General features: G+C 34.0%; 1 pseudogene; it reads right to left on the bottom strand.

The window, feature by feature from the left end:
- Positions 1-6,819: 6,819 nt before the first annotated feature.
- On the bottom strand, positions 6,820-9,698 carry LOC140965167 (uncharacterized; annotated as a pseudogene).
- Positions 9,699-13,605: the final 3,907 nt, after the last annotated feature.

The raw sequence follows: 13,605 nt of genomic DNA, 5'->3' as shown, positions 1-13,605 counted from the left end.
TCTTTTTCTACATATGCGCCCGACAGCTGTCACCTGATCAAAGCGGGAAATTCTGATAATGATACAGGAAGAACGCGGAATTGGGAGATGTTGACCTTTATTAGGATATGAATAGCAACTATGCCATTACCCTATCACCCCCGGCCTTTTTTTTCTTCCTCAAAAAGGGAAATCGCCGTTTACCGGGGTTTCCATTCAAAGCAACTAACACTTCTCCTTCCGACCTTCCAGCACCGTCTTCGCCGGCACCTATCACGGTTTTAGAGTATGAAGGGCTTTATGCCGTGCCTTTCTTTCTGGCTTTGCTTTTCCTATCCGGAGAACAAGCTTTAAAGCAAGAAAGACCTCTTCCCCCGCATCAAGAGGAAGGAGGGGTAGGGGGAGGCGACCCTCGTGCCCGGAGGGAGCCTATTAAGAGCAAGCCAACCCACATTACTGACTAACGGCGGATAATCATACCCATGGGCTCCAGCGCTTGCCTTTCCTTCTCTTTGGGTAGGAGAGTAGCTACATTCATCCAGTTATTCCCTCCATTCATCTGCGGTTAGCGAGAACACGGACAAAAGACTCGTTATAGGTTTTTTTCGCTATGGCTGAAGTCAAACTAGACTTTGAGTTCCTCTTTTAATAACATAAAAAAAAAAAAAGCATTCCACAGTCGTTTGTCGCACCTGGATATTCGAATGAGTATTCCGCAAACGAAGTCACTTGAATAGTTGTACGGGAGGATGAGGATTCATATGTCAATTGTCTTGTGAACAGTGCATAATTTACTAAATGATACTACTTAATAGATGGTATGTATCCCGAATGGGCCACTTTCATTAAGATTTTTTCCTGCCCCTTGGTTCCCAAAAGAATTAATCCAAGGAAAGACAAGATATTGCAAGAAAATATGTCGAGCGGATATTTGATGTGCTCCAAGTTCGTTGGATAATTATAAAAGGTCTAGTGTGACATTGGTTAATTGATAATCCATAGAAATAATCTATACATACATTATTTTATACAATATGATTGTTGAGGACGAGGGTTATGCAATATCGATTTGGGATTGTGAAGAACGAGATACTTTCATAGCGAATCATGGTTCAACCTCAGAATTTGAAGAATACCTTCGAATAAATATCGAGTTCGTGATAGTCAGGTGTATCATCAGCTTCGTCGCGAGTTGGTTGAACACATCTGAGACTTGTCGTCGCGATCAGTGAACGATTTATTTATTATGAAATATTTGTTTATTTTAATTTCTAATTTATCAAACATTTGTATTCCTATGTTGTACCATTTATTTTTTAAAAAAAAATTTAATATTGAATTGCATGCATTAGAGATTAAGTAATTTTTCTAACACTTTCTAATTTTATTTTTTAATAAAAATATAATATTAAATAATATGTGAAATTAATTAAAGTAAAGATAAATTTTTTAGAAACTATAAATGATTTTATTTAAATGAAAAAAATATTACTAAAGTGAAAGAGATACCCAAAAATATTTAGTTGGTAAGATATTTGATTGTGAAATATAAGATATTTGAGTAGTCAGATATTTAATTTATTATGTGAATTACGAGACCCACAAATATTTGAGAGAAATTTCCATATTATTGTGGATGCTCTATGAGAATTCCCAATGGGATCCTCTCGGAGCTTCGGGCTCCCATGGAAATGATGTAGCAAGAAAAAAGGAGCTATCTCCCATTATCCAGTTGTCGGGAACACTTCTCAAAGATCGCTCTCAATATCATATAATTAATTAATATATTATAATATTATGTATATATAGTTATTTTTTATAACATATGTTAAAAATCAATTAATTTTTAAAAAAATATTAATACTTTGTAAAAATTATTTGTAACTAATATTTTTAAAGATGGAGAATATTAATATATTTGAATTTGGTGTGGGGTCAATAAAAATGTTGTTTTGGGTTTTTTGGATTGTGGATAGATTAAATAGATTTTTCCTTTTGGACATGGGCAATGATTTGGCTGAAAAAATGGATATCATAAGATTTGAGCATTGTAGATGTCCTAACTAGCTTATGTGAAATGTCCACTATTTTTTAACTTTAAAATCATACTAATTTTTTTTCTTTTTTAATAAAATTCGAAACCTTTAATTAAAAACAACACAACTTTTCAAAAATCCTAAATGTATAAAAATTTCATAAATCGTCAACCACCAAAAACCCACCTTGGGATGCAAGGGAGTCGAGTGATCGTTGTTGGAAGGAAGAACGAGGAAGAAAGTCGAAGAATGAAGGAGAAAAGAAATCGAAATTTCCTTGTCCGAGCTTCCCTTCTTTGGCCGCTGTTCCCCTTCACTTTTATGTGAATGTGTGTGTGCTTGTAGGTGTTTGTGTGTGTTTAGGTCTAGGAGTCTTTCTTTTATTTTTATTTTTTTATTTCTTTAAATAAATAATAAAAGGCTTTCAAAATATTTAATTAATGGACTTAATTAATCTTAGTTTTTAATTAATAAATTAGGCTCATTAAGATTTATAAAATTATTAGGCATCAAATTAAAATATTTAAAAAACTTATTTCCAAAAAAATCTTTTATAAAATACATAAAATTCATTTCTCCCACTAATTAATTTAAACTTGAACTTAAAAATGCAATAATTCTTAAAATATTTAAAATAAATATTTTCTTAACTAAAATAAAAATTTAGCTTTTAAATCTTTAACATTTAATCGTCTCCGGTCCCCTGTCCCCAGCCAACCACCGATATTCGTCTAAAAATATTTTAAATTATGAAACCAAGAAAAATTACACAATCAATCATTTAGTCACTCAAAATATATCATTCATGCATCTAAAATCTTTTAATTAAAATATTTTAACAATTTAATAATTTTCATGTATGCGGTTTATGTGAACTGACTTTCGGACGTTACATTGTTAGTCTTTTGTTCATTTTTACATTGCAATTATTTAACGAAATTTTGAATTTATTATTTTATTTCTCTCATTATTAGGTACCACAAATAGTTTTATCATGATTTGACGTGAGTGTATATTTTCAATAGTAGAAATGAGAATATGATTTTATAAACAAAATTTGGAAGGTAAATTAAGCATATAAATTGCACGATTCATTCAAAATTTTAAATTAGAAGTAGAATTTAGTTCATAAAGATAATTAGGTATTTTTTTATGCTACATTCGGAGTGTTCACTCGTATGATGTGATGAAATTGTAGCACTTGGATCATAAAAAAATTGTTGAGTTAGAGTCCGAGAAATTCAGTGATCAAGATGATGTTCTCAAGAACATGCACCACACAATACAAACTTCTTGTTTGAAGACACATAAGAGAATCATGAATCACTACAGATATGAACTCAAATATAGATTCAAACCGAAATGTAGAGAACACAAGGTTTACGTGATTCGATATAAAATGATCTACGTTCACGGGAGGCGATCTCATTAAGATTGATTGTCTCATAGTACAAATAATATTAAAACAAGAAGTCACTATGTGAGGCTCATTTACTAATGACAATTAATGATAAGACAATAATGATTTGATTTAATTATGCAGCAGAAACTGGTTTAAAATCTTTAAAACGGACATCAGGAACTAGAAAAATTTCGGCATGACCTCCTCATAAGTAGGGCATTCCAAAAAATTCAAGTATCAAAAAATAGTAAAATGACTCAAGACTGATGCTACGATAAATATAAACAATCACATGTAAGTGCCGATCAGGCACACGTCAACAATTCTCAAGCATCAGTTCAACTAAACTGAAAAGGCTTTAAAACATACTAAAATTGATCCAAACTAAATAATAACAATTCAAACACCAATACACATACTCGAGACATCTCCTTGGCAAATAAAATATGACATAGAACTGACACAAACTCCAAGACATCCATAAACACTAGCTGGGAGACTTCAACGAACCAAAACTCAAAAATCCAACCTCAACCACGAGCTCCGCCAGCGGAACTCTGGCTAGTGCTTCAAAACCACTCGGGAGATCTACCATGGTACCCAAAATCAACCACAACAGCCCCCCAGTAAACAACTGAGGTTATGATTCTGATATGAAACAGTTCAACAAACATAATGATAACATAAATGATGCATCAATATATATGTAAATGAAATGTGAAATGCATGAACATGGCTCAATATCAACGAGGTAAATGGAGCCAAACGAACGATACGATCAACAAGAATAATGCTCAAACAACACACAAGGGAGTCACATCGTCATGAAGCTAAACCACCCTGTTAAGTAAGCGAGGTATGCCAGGCTGTGCTAATCAACACCCCCAACTCAGCCTTCATACAGTTGTAACGATATATAACATGAATGGCACAAACAACCAGAACTGGATATCACAATCTCAACGCTCACCCCGAGGGCTATACTAACAATGAGATTGATCAGTCTTAACTACGGTTTCAGTCCTATCAATAAAAGCATATCAGCCACACCCTGATCCCGAGTTATACAACAACCAATGCCGAATAACAGTAACTGGTCAACAAGAACAATATGGCTCAAGATGTATGTCATAACAGTATGTCCTAGACTAAATATCATATAACTGAACATATAACTCAATCAGGCATTTAACAACTCAAACAATTCACATAATCACATAAACAATAATTACAACACATAAATATGCTTAAAACATAATTTAATTGTTATCGTTGTATGTTACCGAACTGTAACATACATATACCAACTAACGATGATCAATGCACAACTTTAAATCTCCTCGGCCTAAAACACATACAATAACCCGAATAATCCCACATTTCACCGGAAGAAATCAACAAGGAGTTTGATCATTTCGACGAGATTAAATGCCCAAAAATAGAAATCATGAAACTACCTTTGTTTACAGTTCTAGATTCAGCATTTAAGAGCATAAAATTCATATCTCACTCAATATTGACTAAAATTAATATCCTCAATTGGAAATGAAAGAAAACTCAATTATCTAAGTTTTCCTAGAAGAAACCATTTTCAAAATCTCAGGAGATTAATCCCAGAATTAGCAAGAACACATTGCTACTCACGAAATTCGCAGGCAGAAATCTAAAAATGAGTAGTTTCAGTAAAACGTGCATAACGTATTCAATTCTTAATGGAATTTAACGATTCAAGTCTCATTCCAAAGATAACATATAGATATGCAACTTTCATTATAACCAAAGATCCAGAATCAAAATGAAAAAGGTCAAAACCTCGAATTACAGTAGCCATTCTACACAGCTCAAACACAGAGTTTGATTTTGACAAAATTCGGTAGAAAAATCATATCAAATCCGTTTTTAATTGGAATTCCATTTTTCCAGCGGCTATAGAAAGCTAACAAATAGTCTACAACTTCTATTTGAACCACAAGTCGAGATTCTAAGTGCACAATACACATAAACCCGAAAATCAGAAGCAAAAGCTCACCGAATCAGACAAGAACTGAGCAAAAATGAGCTGAAATCAGCGGCTTCGATCCAGCTGAATACTTGCTCAAAAACTATTATTTATGGCTTAAATCGAAGCTCAGGATGTGGGAACAAAACCCATCAAGAATTTTGAGATTTTGACATCGGACGAAGAAGTTACGACAATTTTTTGGCGACTTTGACGGGAATGGCTTGGGAAAAGAGATGGGTTTACGAGAATGGGTTGCTTATTTCTTCTTCCCTTTTTGGTAAGTGAGTGTATGCATATATGTATCGTATATTTGTTAACTAAAAGTAGTAACTTGAGCCCAATTATCTTGGTTTTGCATTTAATTAATCTCGTGTGTTATTTCAGTCTCTATATGTATTTTATATCGTAATACTTCCGATAGTCTAAAATACATATTTTTAACACACCTTCGAAAATTATTTGGCATAAGTAATTATTTTAATTTATCAACTCAATAATTATTCTAATAATGCCAAATTATCGGATAATATATTTTAGGGTCTTGACACTGTTAACCCTCTACAACACACTCTTGTTCTTCTCTTATGAATTACAAAAGAACACTCTCTAGTCTATCTTGAGAGGAGATGTAGTTGTTGAAATTCGAATACTTCATACTTCTTGATTAATCAACTTGACATTTTATATCTTGGCCTTCCAAAGAGAGTATACCTCTCTAACCGCTCTTGATCTCCAGAAAACCGTGGACTTAATTCCATCCTCATCTCAACCAACTAAATGTCGTATCTTGACTCAATGGCTTTTAATTTTCTTTTGACTATCTTTCTTTAATTGTTGACACTGAAACTACAAAAATGATGTCAACTTTTGATTAAAAAGTGATAGAAAAAGTGATATATATGATCTAATGTTGTTGAGAGACAGGATTAGTTCCAATGAATGATAGATTAACCTGATGATTAGTAAAATAGAATTCAGCTGGTTCAACGTCCAAGACGAATGAGGAGCACCGATGCACTAGGTGGATTTTTGTTTCGAAGACAACAATACAGGCTCGGAGTACAAATAGTGAAATGAAAAACATAGGGAAAAGTGTGTTTTTCAACGTATCTTCTTGTAATTTCATCTCCTTGTTTTTTAGCATATCACTTTGATGATTGTTAGTTCTAGGTCAATTTGGTTGTACAGATTAGTCTATTTAAAGCAACCAAGGATTTCTTGGTCGAGTGGCAAGTCTTAGGCTTCAATCTTTCAACAACCAGAGATTTCTTGGTCTTAGGCTTCAATCTTTCAACAACCAAGAAATCAGCTTCAATCTTTCAACAACCAGAGATTTCTTGGTCTTAGGCTTCAATCTTTCAACAACCAGAGATTTCTTGGTCGAGTGGCAAGAGTGAGACTTCAAGTCTCAACTAGTCTTGAGTTAGAGACCACTGGTTGTACTTGTACATAAAAAAATCACCTTCAACAAAGTGCCCAAATCTTTATTTTTTTGAAAGATTTCTCATGGATGCGGGAGCATCGACTAATTACAAAGCACCCCTAAAAAAAACATACGGCTATATTCGAGATAGTTATTAGGATCTACTCTCAAAATTTAGAGGATGAAAATGCAGCATGACGGTGTTACAACAAGGGAGAAGAGTTGGGGATTATAACTATATGCCTGAGTGGATTATCGATGTTGGTTCCGCCTGCATGTAACACAAAATCCGCCGGGGAGTGAAATGTTCCATGGCATATGCACATGATCCTCACTTCTTCACCTCTACCGTATCTGTACAGTATTCCATCGACCCTTCTACCGTTGGGGCCATCTCCTCTTGTGTAAACACTAGGCATATCTTCTACTGCACTCGTCCTCGTGTCTCTACCTCCGGTTCTTGATGCATCAACCGGTGGCTTAGCTGAACTTTGTATCAAGGATCCGGTTGTTATACCCGGATTCTCTGTTTCTTCTGTCTTGGAAGAGCCAACATCTAGTTTGCTTCTTTCACACAAGGATAGGGTGCTAGCCGGGCTAAGTTCACCACTTGATCCTGTAACAGAAAATCGTGAGTTGAACACCATTTATTTAGTAACCATAGGGGGTCCTCCCTTATACAGCATATAAAGGGAAAACGAGCGAATATTCGGAACAACGCACACTAAGTGCTGTTTCAAACTGAGAACACAAAGAAGACAGGTACCATTGCCATACTGCACACCAAAATTACTTGTGAAAGAACAAAGTTCCTTTCAATGCCTTAACTTCTACTCAGTTGCTTTCTTCTTTTTATTTGTTTTGAGGCCATACGATTCGGTCACGTTAGCACCTCTAGCATCCAGTTGTCAATCTTCTCTGTATCATGAACTCTGCTACGGTTTCTGCATATATATATAGTAGCATTCACTGTTTTATCTAATGCTTTCACGACATTTTAACTAATGTGACCCCATGATGCAATTTCTTGAAAATTCCTTTCAAGAACCAGATTTTTTTGCGTGTAGTGTCGTTAACCGTGCTGTTCCTTATGAACTGAAGAACAAATGAAAACATTAGCTAAAGGCTGAACAATTCCAAGCACGGAATGATCATATGCCTTAAATACAGAGTCAAATACTCGTATGAAAAACAGAAAAAGAATTTGATAATAATATGTCAATGCAAGCACATTGAAAACACATAGGAGAATTCATTGCTCGAGACATGTTAAATGATGTTAAATATCAATGCTATTTCAGTTAACCACATCAAGAAAGTAGATCACCAATGAACAGAATTAGATCAAACGGAACCAATAAAATAAGTAAATTTGCTATAAAACCTTGCAGAGCTTTACTCTCCAAATCCGACAAAACCGAAGAACTCCCCCCTGTCGACTCCACTGATGATCCTTGGGACAACATTTGCCCAAAACCTCGCATCCCACCACTACCCCAAGCAGAAACTCCCTTTCCTTTAGCCATTGCTACTTCAATTCCTCCTCCAAGATTACTTGAGGCCTCAAAAACTGGCCCCCCAACCAATAAATCTAACTTCTTCGTCACCGGAATTTGTTTCTCCCCCTCCAAACCCCCCATCAAACTCGAAGAACTCCCCCCTGTTGACTCCATTGATGATCCTTGGGATACCACTGGCCCAAATCCTTGCATCCCACCACTACCCCAAGCAGAAACTCCCTTTCCTTTAGACATTGCTGCATCAATCCCTCCTCCAAGATTACTTGAGGCCTCGAAAACCGGCCCCCCAACCAATAAATTTAAATTCGTTGTCATCGGAAGATGCTTCTCCCCCTCCAAACCCCCAATCAGACTCGAAGAACTCTTCCCTGTTGACTTTGTTGATAATCCTTGGGACAACACTTGCCCAAAACCTTTCATCCCACCACTAACCCGACCAGAAACTCCCTTCCCTTTAGCCATTGCCGCATCAATCCGTCCTCCAAGATTACTTGAGGCCTCAAAAACTGGCCCTTCGGTCGATATATCTAACTTCTTCTCCCTCTCCAAGTCCCCCATCCAATTAACCTCCATTTCTTTATCACCCTTCACAGCCTTTTTCTTGTCTGATCTCCTCCTCTTGGCCTCCATTCTTCTCAAGCTCTGCAACTCTTTCCTCTTCCTCTTTTCATCCTCAGTCTCCACAGGCATTGAAGAGGTCCTCGCCAGGCTGCTCTTTGCCTCCAGTGCCGATGGCGACGTATCACTAACATTTCTCGCGGTATGTAAAAAGCTTGCTGTAGAAGAAGATCTCATCAAGGGCTCCACACCAAATCCGCCACCTAATGATAGCCCGAGATTCAGTTCTATCTCCTCCCCCTTCTCCTTCTCCAGCTCCTCCTCTTTCATTGTCTCATGCTCACTCGTGCTGCCCAGAAAACTCTGCAACAAATCTCTTGAAAATACTTCCGCTGGTTTATCCAAATATTTTTCCTCACTTTCTGGTGAGCTGATCTTCTTATCATCGCCACCATTTCCCATAATCCAACCAAATAGAACTGATCCAGGGAATAATATATCAGTCTCCAGTTCAAACACACGACTCTGTCATGCAAGTTTAAGCACTCCATGATCAGATTCACCAAAGCCCATATGAAAATTTTCGATCTTTAACTGCATAATTAACTCCCAGAGACACCAAGACTAGATTTTTATGCAACGGATCAAAAAATATTCACAAGAAAGCACGTTTACAGATATACAGGCTATTAAAAAAACCGAGATTTTCTTACAGGGCTCTGCAAGAATATGCAAGATATATAGAAATTTGGTTGGAGCTGGTGTGCGCGTGTGCGAATACTACTGAAAACGAAGGAGATTGGGCGACAGAATGACGAAAATAACCCGGAAGGCAGAGGAGAACGGGCCCATTGGAGGGACAGGGGAAATCTCTCCGAAAGGACAAGTGGCGGAATTAGGATGGCAAGAAAGGTACGGAAGTGGGGCCCGAAAAAATAAATCTATTTTAGCATAGACAAACCAGTTCCGATGCATTCTAATTATTTTTTTTCTCACACAATAAAATTGAATCTAATTTTGAATCGAATAAAGTATACTTGAGTTTAAAATCGATTCAAAACTCAAAAATTTTAAAATTTTTTTGTTTGATTTCGACTCGAAATGAAATTCAACTTCGTTTTCGATTTGAAATGTTCGAATATATTCGCGAGATATTAGAATAATTGATCTGATATTAAGGTTCGAGAATAAAGGTTTAAAATCTCAAAATGTCTGAAAGATTCGAAATATATATATATATTTAATGTATAATAATATTATATTAATAAAATATTAAAGTTCGCAAGCGGGTTCGCGAATTATCGAACAAAATAAATTATGCTCGTGTTCGGCTCAAAAAAGTAAAACATGTTCCAAATCACCGGTCGCCTCAATTTTGCATTGTTCTTGGAATAAGAACTTGTTCGCAATAGCTTTCTTAATGACAAGAATGTCATGTATAGTTTGTAGAGTAATGCTGCATGTATAACCAAATTTGTACAATAATTCTTATAACACAAAAAATTCAATACAAACATTTCATTTATCAAAATCTCATGACAAGTCGAAAACAAAATCTCACGATATAATTGTTGTAAAAATCATGATTTTAACTTGAAATGTTGATGACTTATAGTTTATATAACATCAAATTCTCAAATTTTTTATGAAGTCTCGGGTTTGAGACAAATCTTTCCTCCAGCTTAGAAGAAAAGGTTCAACTTGAGAAACAAATCAGCTGGAAACCTGATTTTATGAGCTGAATATGGGCTATGTTGAGTCTTGTTGACCAGAGCTTAGGCCAAATGCATACTTAACAAAAATAATTTAATAAATAATAACTAAATACTATAATCTCTTTGGTTTAGCATTGAAAAAGTTGTTTATTTATTTATTCTATGTTCATGTCAACGATATTTTGTGTATATTAATGTCCTGTATTGATAAAAACATAATATTGAAATAAATAAAGATTAATTATCTTTAAAAAAAATTGGAAATTATGATACAAACCTAATTTGATTTATTGAGTTATTAGCAATGTCTTTTTTGGCGTATTTTTAAGCAATCTTTACCATACTGCTCTCCGTGCTCAATATATCATTGGTTAAGCAGTATGTACAGATATATTTGAAATTACAAAACTATCTTAAATGCACTTTTGAAAAGACTTTTTTTGAATAAAAANAGGTAAAATTAGGTGTTGAATATTGAAAATTAGTGTGTGATGATGTAGGTAATGATGTATTTTATTTTTGGATTATTTGTAAAAATTTTCTATAAATAGATCTCTCATTTGTGAAGAAAATCACAATTGAGTTGTGAGAAAAATATTATAAAGTGTGTAGTGTGATAATTTTGAGAGTTTGAGATTTTTACTTTTTTACCGTAAATTTTTACTTTTTCACAACAAAAAGAAAGTTTAAAGTCCTAATCCATAAAATGGTCGGCCGTGATAACACTTAATTTTTAAACATATCATATAATAAAAAATATAAATATCTACAAAAAAAATAATAATAATAATTTTTTATTATAATGTTTAACAAGTAAGTGGAGATGCGTCTAGAAAATATCAAGGTACAGACAAGTCGTGCCGTCTAAGGACACGTGTCACCCACAGATACCGAGCCACGAGGGATGCCACGTGTGACGCATCGGCTCAGCCTCGTAAAGCTGCATAGGTTGGCACCCCCAAATTAGAAAGGCGCATCCCCCAAAGGATTCTCTGCAATGTCATCCTCTTTGTTTTCGGGTGGCCCACCATATGATTCTATTTTTCAATGGTAAACAAAAGGAATAGGTGATCGACTAATTATATAAACAAATTTTTATTTATTTTTATAAATAGATGAAGCAGATAGACATGTAATTTATCAGACTCATGATATATTCACTCGAACAAGTGAATTATGTGATTTCACGAATATAAATAAATAAAATTATGTATTGACTAATCACTTTAAGTTTGAGTCTAACAACAAACGCTTATCCTATGATAAAGTGTTGTAATAATATATAAATAGTTGATGGATGTAGCTAGCTAAATCACTTAGTTACCGATGTTTACTGACAAAATAAAAATAATAATTTTACTTTTCATAATAGATTAATTATTCTTATCTTTAATTTGGCCTCATATCTAGGAATGACAACTTTTTTCACGGGTTTGAGACCACTAAGGGAAAAACCGAAACGGGGATGGGGATCCTCGATTTTTTCGGGTTTGGGTTCGGGTTCGGGGATTTTTTTAAATCTCCGATGTAGTTCGGGGCGGGTATAAGATTACTATACCCATCCCCGAAATCCTCGAACCCACCCCGAAAATAATATCAATAATAAAATAATAATATTATTAGTATTAATAATATAATAATATTATTATTTTTTAAAATATTAATAAATATTATTAATATTGATATTAATATTAATATTATCTCTAATAATAATAGATAATAATAAGTTTTGATTTGAGAAAATCTATGAATCCGTCATCGTCTTGTCATATTAATTTTTTTGAAACAGGGATGGAGGCGGGGATGGGAAGTTGATCCCCTAAGTTTCGAATTTGGGGATTTATCGAACCCGAAAAAACAGAGATTGGAACGGGTATGGGTGGGGATGGAATGGGATGACAAACCGTCCCCGCCCCGACCCATTGTCATCCCTACTCATATCTTACTACTTTTATCTCAAAACTGATAGAAATATTATGCTTTATGATATGGTATGTCACATATCTTTAATGTCTATATTTATAATAATAAAAATATTTTTGACATAAAAAATAATAATTTTTAATGTGTGACTCAAATAAGATATATGTCTCACAAAAATTGACTTGTGAGACCGTCTATCAAAAGTTTATGTGTATAGAGAAAAGAAGTGGATGAATTTATGATAGTTAATTTAATAAAATTTTCAGGCAAACAATGGCTTAAAAACACACACACAAACAAAGAGGTAGAATTGAGAAGGTGTCAAGAATTTTTCCCCATGAAACGCACCCAACTAAGGAACTATATAAAAAAAAATTGATAAAATATGTAAGAATTTGAATCTTTAGCTTTGACATTCCCTTGTCTTATTATTATTCTTATTATTATCATTATTATTATTATTATTATTATTATTATTATTAGATTAGCAAGTGGGGGAGTTGGCTAGCTATTGTACGTGCATATATTTAATATGTCATTAAAAAATTATATGGAGTTTCGGACACGTAAATACTCAATTTTAAAATATATTTTTCGGTTGGTTAAAAAAATAATTAAATCAAATGTTATAGATAAGATAAATAAATAACTTGATTATTGTGAGGAATATTCTTGACTAATACTTTTAATTGGTTATTCTAGTAACTCAAAAAATGTTTTTATTTTGTAATTTAAACTTCATATAAATTTAAAATTTAATTTATTTTTAAAATTTTTGAAATATTGTGCTTGTCACGTCATATTCAGACTGACGCTGTCTAAAGTTGGGATTGGGAAGTTTTGAAAATTAATAATGTCTGGTATGGATTGTTGGATATGACACGTAGTGATTTTAAGGTAGCTGGCAGGGCATGCATGATTTTGAAAGTTTGGGTCAAATTTAGAAATTTCATTCATGAATTTTTTTTGCTCAAAACCCTTTTTTTTTATTTAAATAAAATAAAATAAAATAGATAAATTAATTAAAATTGCTCAATTGGGTTATCT

Source organism: Primulina huaijiensis, chromosome 18, assembly GCF_012295235.1.
Source record: "Primulina huaijiensis isolate GDHJ02 chromosome 18, ASM1229523v2, whole genome shotgun sequence".
NCBI lineage: Eukaryota > Viridiplantae > Streptophyta > Magnoliopsida > Lamiales > Gesneriaceae > Primulina > Primulina huaijiensis.
Note: the sequence above shows the minus strand (reverse complement) of the source record. Positions and strands in the feature narration are given on the sequence as shown.